Raw genomic sequence first — 12,797 nt, 5'->3', positions numbered from 1 at the left:
TCTGTGATAGAATTGTATGGTAAATTTTTTTATGAAACTTAGGAAAATGCAGAAGAGGAAATAAAATAGTAAATATAATAAGAGCTAAACATAAAAATAAGATTGTCAATTAGAATATGTTGGAGAGCGATGTTGACTTTATTTTCCTATTCGGCTTGGTTATATACAAAATAAAAATCTATTCTGAAACATATGATACTGATATTTTGCGGATCATAGCGCTTACGTATATTTCAGATTTATAGAACTAGAACAGATTGAAAATTATATTCACCTGCAAGCTTCATATTGGGTACATATAATTATGTCAACATAATAAATATTCTTAAAATATATACATGTATATTACTAAATATAATATTACTAAATATACTAAATATTAAATTTAAAACAATAATATTAAATTATATTACTAAATATTGTCATTATATTGTATGTTATCGGGGACGATGCTTTCGAAATTACTTCATATCATATAATTACAAATAAATTACAAATTTTATTCTATTTTATTTTGTATATATAAATTCAATTTACTATTTTTCTCGGATTTTTGTTGTTTCTCTTCCTCTCATGCACACATACGCACACGCATGAGAATAATCTTCGTAAGATGAATAACTATATATAGTTTTTTATTTTTTACAAATACTATTTTCGTGATTTAGATTAAAAAAAATAAGAATTATATGAATATGGATATTATGCAAATAAGAATTAATAGTAAACATGAATTAGTAACAATTATTATTAACATATTTAATAGATAGAATTGTGTATTATAGAAGGTATAATATACAACCCTAATTGAGTCAGGAAGATGACAAAATAAAAGCTAATACTAACAAAAATAACGTATTATTCAACTCTTAAGGTTGAATCAAAACATAATATTCAAATCGCAATATATTGTAAATCGTAATGAAATCACAAACATGTTTTTATCAATAGTTATAGCACCAGCCTGAGAATTTTATAATATTGTGACTAGATGAAATATAAAATCAAATGTACTATAAAAAATTTTATTCTAGCCCTTTACTATTTTTTATCTTTAAATGAATATGAATCTATATAGAGAACAGAATTAGAAGTGAGAAGTTTAAGTAGGGAGAAATCAAGTTTGAATTACAATAATTGAGCACCGATATGAACACATATATGTTTTGTATTCATTATTTAATATGAATCAACTATTTTAAGCTATTCGATGAATATTATTTTTACATTTAATTTTAAATTAACTACTTTTTTATAGTTAATGTATATTTTATTGGGATTATACATATTGTATACTAAATATTACTTTAATAATAAAAAAATACATTTTATGATTTTCAAAGTTCTGTTAGTTTATATTTGATGACATGTAAAAGTAATATTCCATACCTGTATTAAAAATAAATATTTTGTAGATAAGATGAATTTCGTTTACGTTTCTAACAATATATAGATATATATAATTGTGATTTTGAAAATATTCATTAAATTGTTTCAAACCTTTATAAATAAAATATTTCTAGAATATTTTAGAATATATTCAAAAGACTAGAAAGAATATTACTTAAATATTGAACCTTATTTACTATTAACATAATATTTACAAGTATTTTTGCTATTTTGTACAAAATATATTAGTCGATTGATTTTGATTATACATATTGTAATAATTAGTCACAAAAGGGGCGTGAATAAATTTTACTCCCACTTTTATAAGTAATATTATATACAAATATAACTTTTTTTATTAAAGCACGAACTCGATTTGTTTATACTATGCAATTTCATTTCAAGATATATTCAGTAATTATTTAAATGTCAGTAAATTACTTATTATATATTATAAATTTTAATAAAAGGTGAGAGTAAATTTATACTATATATAAATATAAATATGTTTAATATTTCTATTTACTTATTTAATTTAAATATAACAATTTCTTTTTCTGTAAATAAAAATTTATCTAATATTCATATGAACAATCAATAAATCATTACCTTTCTATAAAATTTGTTATATTTTTATATTATCTATAAATATCTATGTTCTAATCTATAAATTATTATTGATTATTGATTCTATAACAAAAGATTACACATTATAAATTGATTAATAATTGTTTAATTAAAATTTTGAATTATTGATAATATAAATGAGTAATATGCTGTCATATAAGAGAAGATAAGTCAGTATTATTTCACTTAATATTTGTAATTTACTTGAAAGAAAAAATGTTTTATTTTTTAAGATTGAAATAAGTTTTATTTTTACTATTAATTGAAATTTGAAGAATGTATATTCATTATTAAAATTTGAATTGTTTAACTAGTAAGATTAATTTTAAAAAAATAATATTTTTTAAATTAAATATAATTAAAAAAAAATTAAAAAAAAAATATTTTTATTATAAAATATCGCATATGTTCTATGCTTAAACATTATTCATAATTTATACAATAATCTCCATTTTTATTAAATTATATTTTTTTCACGATAATTATGTTTTATACAAAATGAATTTTATTAATATCATTAACAATTATATAATGAAAATATTATATATGAAAGCAATTTTTAATATTAATTTTTAACAGTTAATTTTAATTTGTATTTAATTAATTTCAGTTAGCTCAGTATTAATAATTATATTAAAATTGAAAAGTTTTTTATTATATGTTGTATTTCTAAAGTAAGATTTTGATTTACGTTTAAGAATATTCATTCTTAATCGTGTATTTTTATTTCCACTCGTATTTTATTCAGAAATTAATAAAAATAACATATATTGCTTTTATCTTTTTATATAGCTTGGTGTAATGAAATTATGCTTTGTCAATGTTAAAGATTTTAAAGAGAAAATTTAAATATAATTTTTTAATACAATTTTTCTAATTATAAAATATAATATTTTTTATATACATGTAATATTTAAAATATAGTAAACGCTTTAAAAGACAGTATTTTTATCGATATTATTTAAAAAATGTCAATTATTACATTCATAGTGTAGTTTTATAATTTCTTTTTATTCAAAATTATTATTTATTGATTATTATAGATAAATTTTGACTGAAAACAGTTTATGCTAAGTTTTATTTAAATTTATCAATTTTGATAGTAACATTAAAATTTAAAAGCACTATAAAAATAATTTTATAATAATTTAGCAAAATAATTTATAAAGACAAAAACTCTTATTTTTAAAGTGATTTTTAAAACTTTTAATAACATCGTCACGATTCTAAAATAAATAAATTTAATAAAACAAGTTTTATTATTTTATTATACATATTTTTAGTTATGAGTAATAAATAATAATCATGTAGTACATAGTTTGTATAAGAATGTTTTATTCACATGCTATGCATTATTATGTTAGTTAAATATGTTTTTCAATTAACATTTTCATAATCATATTTTTTATCGAAAATTTATACAAGATTTAATATAAATATAAGATCAAATGATCTCTTGAAAAAGTATACTGTCAGGCAAAAATTATAAAAAAGTTAAAAAATATCCTTATCAGATTATAATATGGTTGCGTAAAAGGAAAATGAGTTTTATTCACAGCCACTGCACTTAACTAGAATTACGTAGGTTTCATGAATAGTAATGATTTAATTTTTTTATTCGGTTAATAAGATGTATAATTTTTGTATAAATTCTGCATAATTATTATATAGCCCTAATTTTACGGATGAGATTTTTTTGTGATGTAGGAAGCATTTTAATAATTTGTATATATTTGTAAATAATGTACATAAATATAAATACATTTCAGCAATTATTTAATTAATATACAAATAATTTGAATATATGATCCGAGCAAACACTAAAGTTTTGGACAATATAAATTAAATGAAAAATTTAGTTTACACTCTATGGGATCTTTGTAAAGAATTTGAAGAATAATTAAGTCGATATCAAGTTATGTAAAATAAAATAAGAAGAATAAAAAAGTAGCTTAAAAACAAACATACAAAAAATAAAACAACAGAATTGAGAAAATCAATATATAAAAAAAAGAAAGAAAGATGATTTTACGAGATAATTATATGCATATCAGTAATTGTAGGATCTAGTACCAATTTAAGATTGCTATGAAATAACTTGAGTATAGGCAGTATTTTCAATTTATCATCCTCAGAGATGAGATTATGTTCATCATATGAAAGCATCTGTATTTAATATTGGATAACTTTAATATTGTAATAACATTGAAGTCTATATCACATTTAAATATTTCTTATGACACAAAACAAATATATATATATATATATAGTTAGAATTGATAATGTCAAGGTTATATGATCAATTTTAAGTAAAAATCTGTTTATTATTTACGTGGCAATCGTATAAATAACTATTCTGTATTTGGATTCAAATATTTCATACAACGTAAATATGACGTTATGATATGTAAAATGAATTTCAGCGTCACTTTAAGCAAAAAAAAATTACTTTAACTATGAATAATGTATACAAGCGATATGCTTTAAGATAGTTCTTTAAAAAATTTTCGACAATTCAAAATATTTTGTTCTTACTTTTACTCATTTCTTTATTAAATTCAATAAACTTAAATGGATGAATATAATTATAAAAATATGTTACTAAATAGGGTAATCTCTTAGAATGTATATAAGGTGAAACTGCAGGCAGTAATGAAACAATAAATAGTTGATTTCGCTTATTAGCTTAATGCGATTCAAGACCAGTTCAATAATTTATAAAAATGTATGTTTTTCAGTTGATATTAAGTTATTAGTTTTTTCAAAGTTTTTTTTGATAAATCAAAATTTAGATCATATACTTATACGGTATGGCTCATCCGATAATTTAATATTAGATAATACACTATAGTTCAGTAACAGTCATAAATAAAATCGTAAATTAGTAGGATGTACACCATGAAACAAGATATCAATACGTACATATAGATATTCTGTATTTAATTCAATTGCATTATTCAAGATAATGTTTCCGCTAATATATAAACTTTTGAATCTCCCAAAAATATATAAAATGGCTCCTTTTTAAACAGAATTAGTCGAATAATTATTTTATTAAAATTTTCCCTTCTATTAGTTATATAAAGAGCATCTTGTATTTGTAATTTTTTAAAATAATTTTTTAGTTCTCTCTATTCTGTAATTAAAACACAAAACTTTTATTTATCATACTGAATATGGGTGAACATACTTACATAAAACTTTCAACATTTTATACAGTAATATAATAACGGTTGTAAACACCAACTAAATTTTTAAAGTATTATATAATAATTAAAATTTCTAATAAAAATAATTTATAACTAAATGTATTAAGTAATAAAATTAGCGCAACTTTTTTCACACAAAATTTTTCATAAAAGTATTACTATTTTGTTCATAATTTTACAAAGATACCTGAGAGTATTCGTTCATTTTAATTAATTTTATTTTTATAACATGATTATAATGTCTTATAATTATTTCTTGACGCATTTATACAATATACTATGTTTTTCATTTCAAATTTCAAAATATTAATGTGTGATGTCTTAACATATCTACGAATAATTTTGAATCTTTTAACATTTGTAGTCACTGTAAAAATTCAGAAAATGAAGTTAAAATAAAATTAGACAGTAAATAAAAAAATTCATCATATTTTTATTATATTTTTATTATTGGTAGAGATTTTGAGTTTTAAGAATAATAAAGTGAAATATTCTCGATACCAAGTAATGATGAAATGTAAACATCTCAATGTTTATTCTATTATCAAACATATTTATCATAAGAATGTCATATATTATGTAATTTTAATTGTACCTCTTATAAGGTTTTTAAACAGTTTTTTTAATCGAAAACTTTTTTACAAAATTTATAAGTTTTTGGTTTTTAACAGGAGAATTACACGTATGAATTTACTAAAAATTATTTTTAAAACATATTTTATAAAATTGTACTTTTTCATTTTTCGTTTTTTTTGAATTTTTTAATAAATTATATTCGCATTGTATTTGTTACAAAGTTGATATATCAAAGTAATAATTATAATCAATTAATCCTGTATCTACTTTAATTTCTTAATATATTTTTATAAAATAGAATAATTTTTAGAAAAATAATGTAAATACAACTGTGAATGTATTAGAAACAAAAACTAATATATTCCAGTAATAATTTTGACTTTTGTGATCTCTTTGCAAGACTCAAGACTATATTAAATACACAAAAGTATATTATCATTATAAAATGCATAAATTACAATATTAAAGATAAAGAAATATAATAATCATGAAAAACGTGAATCAATAGTAAATTTTCGTTGAAAAAAAGATTTGAACAAACATAATTTCTCCGAATATATTAGTTTTGTACAATGAAAATACAAAACTTGAAAAAAATTAAAAACATTTTTTTCTTTAACTGTACATTTTAGTGATCCTATTGTGTATTATTTTCATTGAAAAAATACATTTTGTAAAATTTTGTTATTTATAAAAATTTAGGGGTCCCATTAGAATGTTATTTGATTAAAAATAATGTAAAAAAATGATTATGATTATTATTCAATACTTATATTGCGAATGTACAAACGCTATATTTAATAAAAACATTTTATTAAAGCACTGCTATTTATTAATTTTTTTAAGAAAAAAATAAATGCAAATGTATATAAAATTATTCTTTTATCTTTCTTCTTTTTCTATGAAAGAATTTATTTACATTATTTACACGAAAATGAAGCTCGAAAAAGTCTTGATTGTCATAGCTTGTGATAATCTTTATACAAACTCGTTTCATACGTATTGTTAAAATACACAATATCTACATGATAGTCATTATGAAATTCCAATTTTTAATTTGAGTTGTTATCAATTAATTAATTTTATATTTGATGTTTATTCAATATTGTTATTATTATACATGTAACAAATATATTTAAAATTAGCGATCAAAACATTGAAATAGGTATAAAATGAATAAGTTAATATCTAATTGTAAATAAAATATGAAAATAAATAAACTGTTAGATATATTAAACATATATACGAAATGAATTATTATTTATTATGTAAAAAATGAATTAAAAGAATAAATGTATCATTAAATTGTTAAAATAGTATACATTAAAGAAATTAATATTTATCACATTATAAATATACGAAATTATTATTATTGAACTAATTCAATTAGTTTTAATGAATTACAATTTTTTGGTTTTTACTATTTAAAAAATAATGATAAAATTATTATGAAATTAAAGTGAATATTAAATTTAAAAAATATGGAATATAAAAATATATTAAAATTGTACAAAGAGATTACATGGGAAATTTTTAGAAAAAATAGAAAAATCCCCACTTTTCTTATGTATTTTCTAAGCCTTCTAAGAATATAAAGAGTCTGTTGAGAATACGAATGTGAGTACTTCGAATGGTAAATTTAATTTGAAGAGATATAACCACAATAGTAAGTGAATAAAATTAATACTTTATAAAAATTATTGCCTTAATTAATCTACTCCATCACTATGTCATGTTTTTCTTTTACAATATACTATGTTCAGATTTAGCAATTCATTTGGTTTTACAATAATGAATGTATCACTTTTATTAAATAAATAATTATTTTATTAATACAGAAATTTCATATTGAATTTAATAATATGACTATTACATTAGTATTTAGCTAGCATAAGAAATAGCAAGGAATATTTAAATCTTATAGAATAGCAAAAGTGAAGTGCTTCTACGTATTTACTCAAAATTTGTAAATGATTATCAATTTTATTCTAAGTAATCTTATATAAAAGGTCATAATTATTATTTTTTTTTAATAAAAAAAAGATTCTTAATCTTTAAATAAATAAATCAAATAAACAAATACTGTTATTATTGCGAAAATTGTAAAAATAAACAAACTCCAAAAATTAAATTTGTAAAAAAGAAAAAAAGAAATAATCTTAGGAATGAAAAGTACGTAGTGTATTTCTAAACTTTTATTCTTAATAAAAATACGTAATAAATAATACGAATATTTAATAAATAATAAGAATACGAGTATAGAAAATAAATTATAAATGCAAAGGATTATTAACATAAATTCGTACATATATAAATATATAAATAAACCAAAAAAAAAACAAAGCAAATTTCCGTTAAATATATAAAGAATCGGAATAATTGTATAAATACATTTATTTAAATTTGATAATGAATAATTGAAATTTTTAATATTTACAAATATAGAAAGACTTAATAAAATATACAAATGTATCATTCATATAAATAAAATATATTTCTATATAAAAATAAAAAATTTGAAGAAAATGGTTAGACACAAAATACATTTATTAAATAAACTATTTAATTAAAATTCAATACCAATACTTTATATTGAGCAAAATGCATGTAATAAACGAATATGATTTAATAAATATATTTGCAAATAATTTAAAAGTTCTTTAAATACTTGCAATTAACAAAACAATTCTGCTAAATAAAAATAGTTAAGTAAATTTTATTTAATTAATAGGTGTAAATTACTAAGAGAACAAAATACAATTATTGAAAGCTTTAAGAATAGGTGATGAGCAGAAATTGAAAGAATATACGAAATATTTTATAAACTAATAAATCAACTATTGAAGATTTAAAAAGAATATCAAAATTTTTAATCGAATTTTATTTTATTATTATTACTTTAAATTATTCCATTAAATTATTTCATTACATAACTTAAACTACATTATTACTTTAAAAATTTGATAAAAAAACTTGCATATTTGCTATCTGTTAACTAATTATTATAATTGATATTTCTGTATCTACATTAAAAAAGATTATCAAAAAAATAAAGTGTCTAAATATAAAATTTGGATTGAATACATTTTCGGCATACCTATTTATTTATATAAATTATGTTTTATGCCCTATCTAACAAGTGCATTAGGTTTGATAATAATCAATGTCTTGTAAAAAAAATTTATTGGTTATTCTCAAAACATAAATATGGCTCTTTTTTAATGCATTTATAAAAATAGTAGTAAAACAATTCCATATTATATGAACAAAAATTTCTGCATTTTATTCACTGTTAAATAAAACATTAAAACACTTATTTTATGCTATATTAAAAAAAATACTAAAAATGACAGAAAATGAGATAATTGTGTTGATATCATAATGTTAAACTATAACTCCTAGATATAAATGCTAATCTTGCTTTAGATGATAGTGAATTGACAAAAATTTATTTTACAGTCTCATTATAAGAAGTAGTTTATCGGCATATTAGGGTAGACAGAAAAACTAGTTATATTATTTGCAAATTTAAGAAAATTAGCTATAAAAATATTGTTGTTCAATTCGACAAAGTTGAATATATTTTTGAAATTTTTCAAAATAATTCCATAAATTTATTCAATTTAGAAAATGAAATTAAATAGAAACATATTTCCTATAAAATACATTTGCCAGATGGATATTATTATGCATGTGTAACGAGGTAACTTTATGATGATTTTATGATTAGAGGATTTAGAAATTTCAAGAAATTGTTAGTTTTTATTAATCATTTAAAAGTTAAAGTACATAGCTACGTACATAAATCAGATTTAAATATAGAGTATACTATATTAGATAGTTGTAACGTATAATTGAAATACTTTATAGCAAATAATATTTATATATAAATATAGATTTTGTTATTGTATTATACTTATGAATATATAGTATACTTTATGAATGTTTCAGAAACAACTGCTTCTAATACAACTAAGCTTGTAGATGTGTGTAAATACTATATTATAAATTCTAAACATACAAAATTACTTGTACTTGAAGCAGATGAAACCTACAGTTTTACTAATTGATACAATATAGCCATATAAAACTTATGTATACTCACTTATACAAATTAAGTATAAATAATTTGATCTAATCTAATCTAATTTAATACATTAATTATACTTATTACTAAAAATGTTTATATGTGAAAAAATATACAAAATTAAAAAATTTGAACAAAATATTATAATACAAAAATACTTAGATATCAAACATTCAAAAAATATTTAAAAAAAAAGTATGAATAACTTGAGGTATCATATGATGTTGAGCTAAAAGCTCTACATATAGTAACTCAAAAATTTAAAAATCATTACATTATACATGAAAAAATATTAAATAAAATTATTGAATCTAATATAAGTATAGTTTATTATTATAATTATTACTAAAAAGATAGCTAGATTTTTAGACAATTACAAATCAAATACAACTTCAACTAGAAAATTGCTTGAATTATCACTTTTTAGAGAAGATATTTTGATGACCTTCTCAGCTATCATTCTTTTTTTTATAAAAAAAAATTAAAATCAGAATAAAAAAATTAATTAATGTTCTTACATTTTTCTCACCATTATTATCTTATATTATAAATAAAAAATAATAAAAATATGAAATTTTCTAAAAACCATAGAAAGGATTTTTCTAAAAATGATAAAATTTTAAATTTTGCTACATCCTTCTTAAGTTTCTCAAAATTACAAAAAATTTGTTGACAATTAAAATAGAGTAACTTCTTTTGAATAGGAAGATATACAATAAATAAGACACATACTTTATAAAAGAGACTGTCTTCATTAATTTACTTTAATTTTTATATTTATCTTTAATATTGCATCTATCTTTTCATACAAAAATTACAATATAAAAAAATAGTATTATAAATCAATTTAAAATTAAAATTTTGAGAACTTTAGCCATTTTAACAAAATGATCCTTCGTTATATTATACCAACTTATTATGAATATGATAGCCCATTATTATTAAAAATATCATATATTTATTTAACTGATTATTTTATGTTATGAGAGATTATAGAGGTTTGAAAAAACTCAATATATAATATTCTGATAAATTTTTTAGAGAAGAAAAGTACAAGTAGTACAAGTAATATAAGTAGATAAGAAAAGTATACATAAATATCTAGGTTTATCTAACAGTCTTTACTTACTTTACCACTAAATATGTGTATTCAATAATTGTTTGATTTACATAATGCTAGGTCAGATTAATTTTTGTATATTGCTTATATATTCAAACTTCATTTATTTATATTGAATTTTACACTGAATGTTTTGCAACATTAAGTAGAGGAACTTCAACTCTTAATTAGTAAAGATTACTTCTGAACCAAAAAAATTCAATTTTAATATTTGTCAATTATTATTATTAATAACATGTATATTTATGAAAATTCATTTTCAATCCTTAATAATGTTTTACAAAATTAAACTTTATAAAAAATTAACTTATATTTTCTAATTTATATGTTTAAGGATAGTCATTATTAATTTGAATTAATATAAAAAATAATTAGAGTTCTATTAACAATTTTATATTTTCCTGATTTATTAAATCATATATATATAGTTGCTAAAAATTAATTTGATTTTGTAAATATATACATTTACTTAACTTGATTTAAACTTGATTTTAAAATTTCATCCACACACTATCTTTAAATAAGTATACATTCTAAACATTCTTAAACTGATTGGTGTTCTTGCTCTTCTATTATATTACTATTGATTAATTATTGTAGAATTCTCTGCTGTTCATATTATGTTAAAGTGGAAAATTCATGACAATAATTTATATGTAATTTACTTCTGCTATGCAGTTTATTCTGATAATTAACTAGATTGATAATAAATAGAAACGTGGAAATTAATTAATTAATCAAATTTATCAATGCAATATTTTATTTCTTTTTTAAATACAATGTATTATAACTAAAATATATATTACTTACTTGTAACATTGGGACATGATTTAATTGGTAAAATCCTATACACTTATTCTCATTTGATAAAATTTATCTCTTATTGCAAACAGAACTTACTTTAAAAAGGTATCTTCAAATGAAAATGTTTCAAGTTAATACTACCTTTTTTATAAAGTGCTGAGTTGAATTATGTGATATCTGTATACAAAGCATATTATAATAGAAAATTAAATTAAAATAAATGAAACAAATAAAAAAAAATGAGAGTAGTAGAGTAAGATTATTGTAAAAATAAATATAATAAAAACAAAAATCAAAAGCATAATTATGATGTATTAAATAAAAATATATTATTTCTGATAGCAGGAAGAAAAATAAACTGAAATTTAACTTGAAATGATACAAGATATAACAAAATTTAGAAAAATAGTTGTAGAAACTTATTCATTTATTGGCTTTACTATTAGTTGAATTGAAAGTGTAAATATATTAACATGAATCTATTAGATACAATATTTAATAGGAAAATAAAAAAAAAAAAAATTGTATGGAATTACATTCTATACTTACTAATTTTATATCTCGTTAAAATATTTTTAAATTTAATATATACTATATAAAAAATTAATTTAATTTTAAAAAGTATCAAAAACTTTATTTGTAAAAAAATTTAGAAGATATAAATGGAATTCTCAAATAAAATAGCATATTTATAATGAAAAACTTCTTTTTAACCTAAAACATCATTACGTTTATATTGAAAAGATAATATTTATAAACTAAATAATTAATATAATTATTTTTTAGAATTAATTAATAGTTAATTACTTATGAATATTTACAATATTTTACTATATAATTAAAATTTTACTTATCAATATCCACAGAAAAATTGTATTAACTTTGTAGTTATTAAAAAATACATATACAAGAAAGCATTGATATTGATAGCGTGTACGTATAGCTATTATTAGATATTTAGGGTATAATTAAAGAAATATAAATA

Source organism: Ceratosolen solmsi, unplaced genomic scaffold (genome assembly GCF_000503995.2).
Source record: "Ceratosolen solmsi marchali unplaced genomic scaffold, CerSol_1.0 scaffold26, whole genome shotgun sequence".
NCBI lineage: Eukaryota > Metazoa > Arthropoda > Insecta > Hymenoptera > Agaonidae > Ceratosolen > Ceratosolen solmsi.
This window is presented reverse-complemented; position numbering follows the sequence as displayed.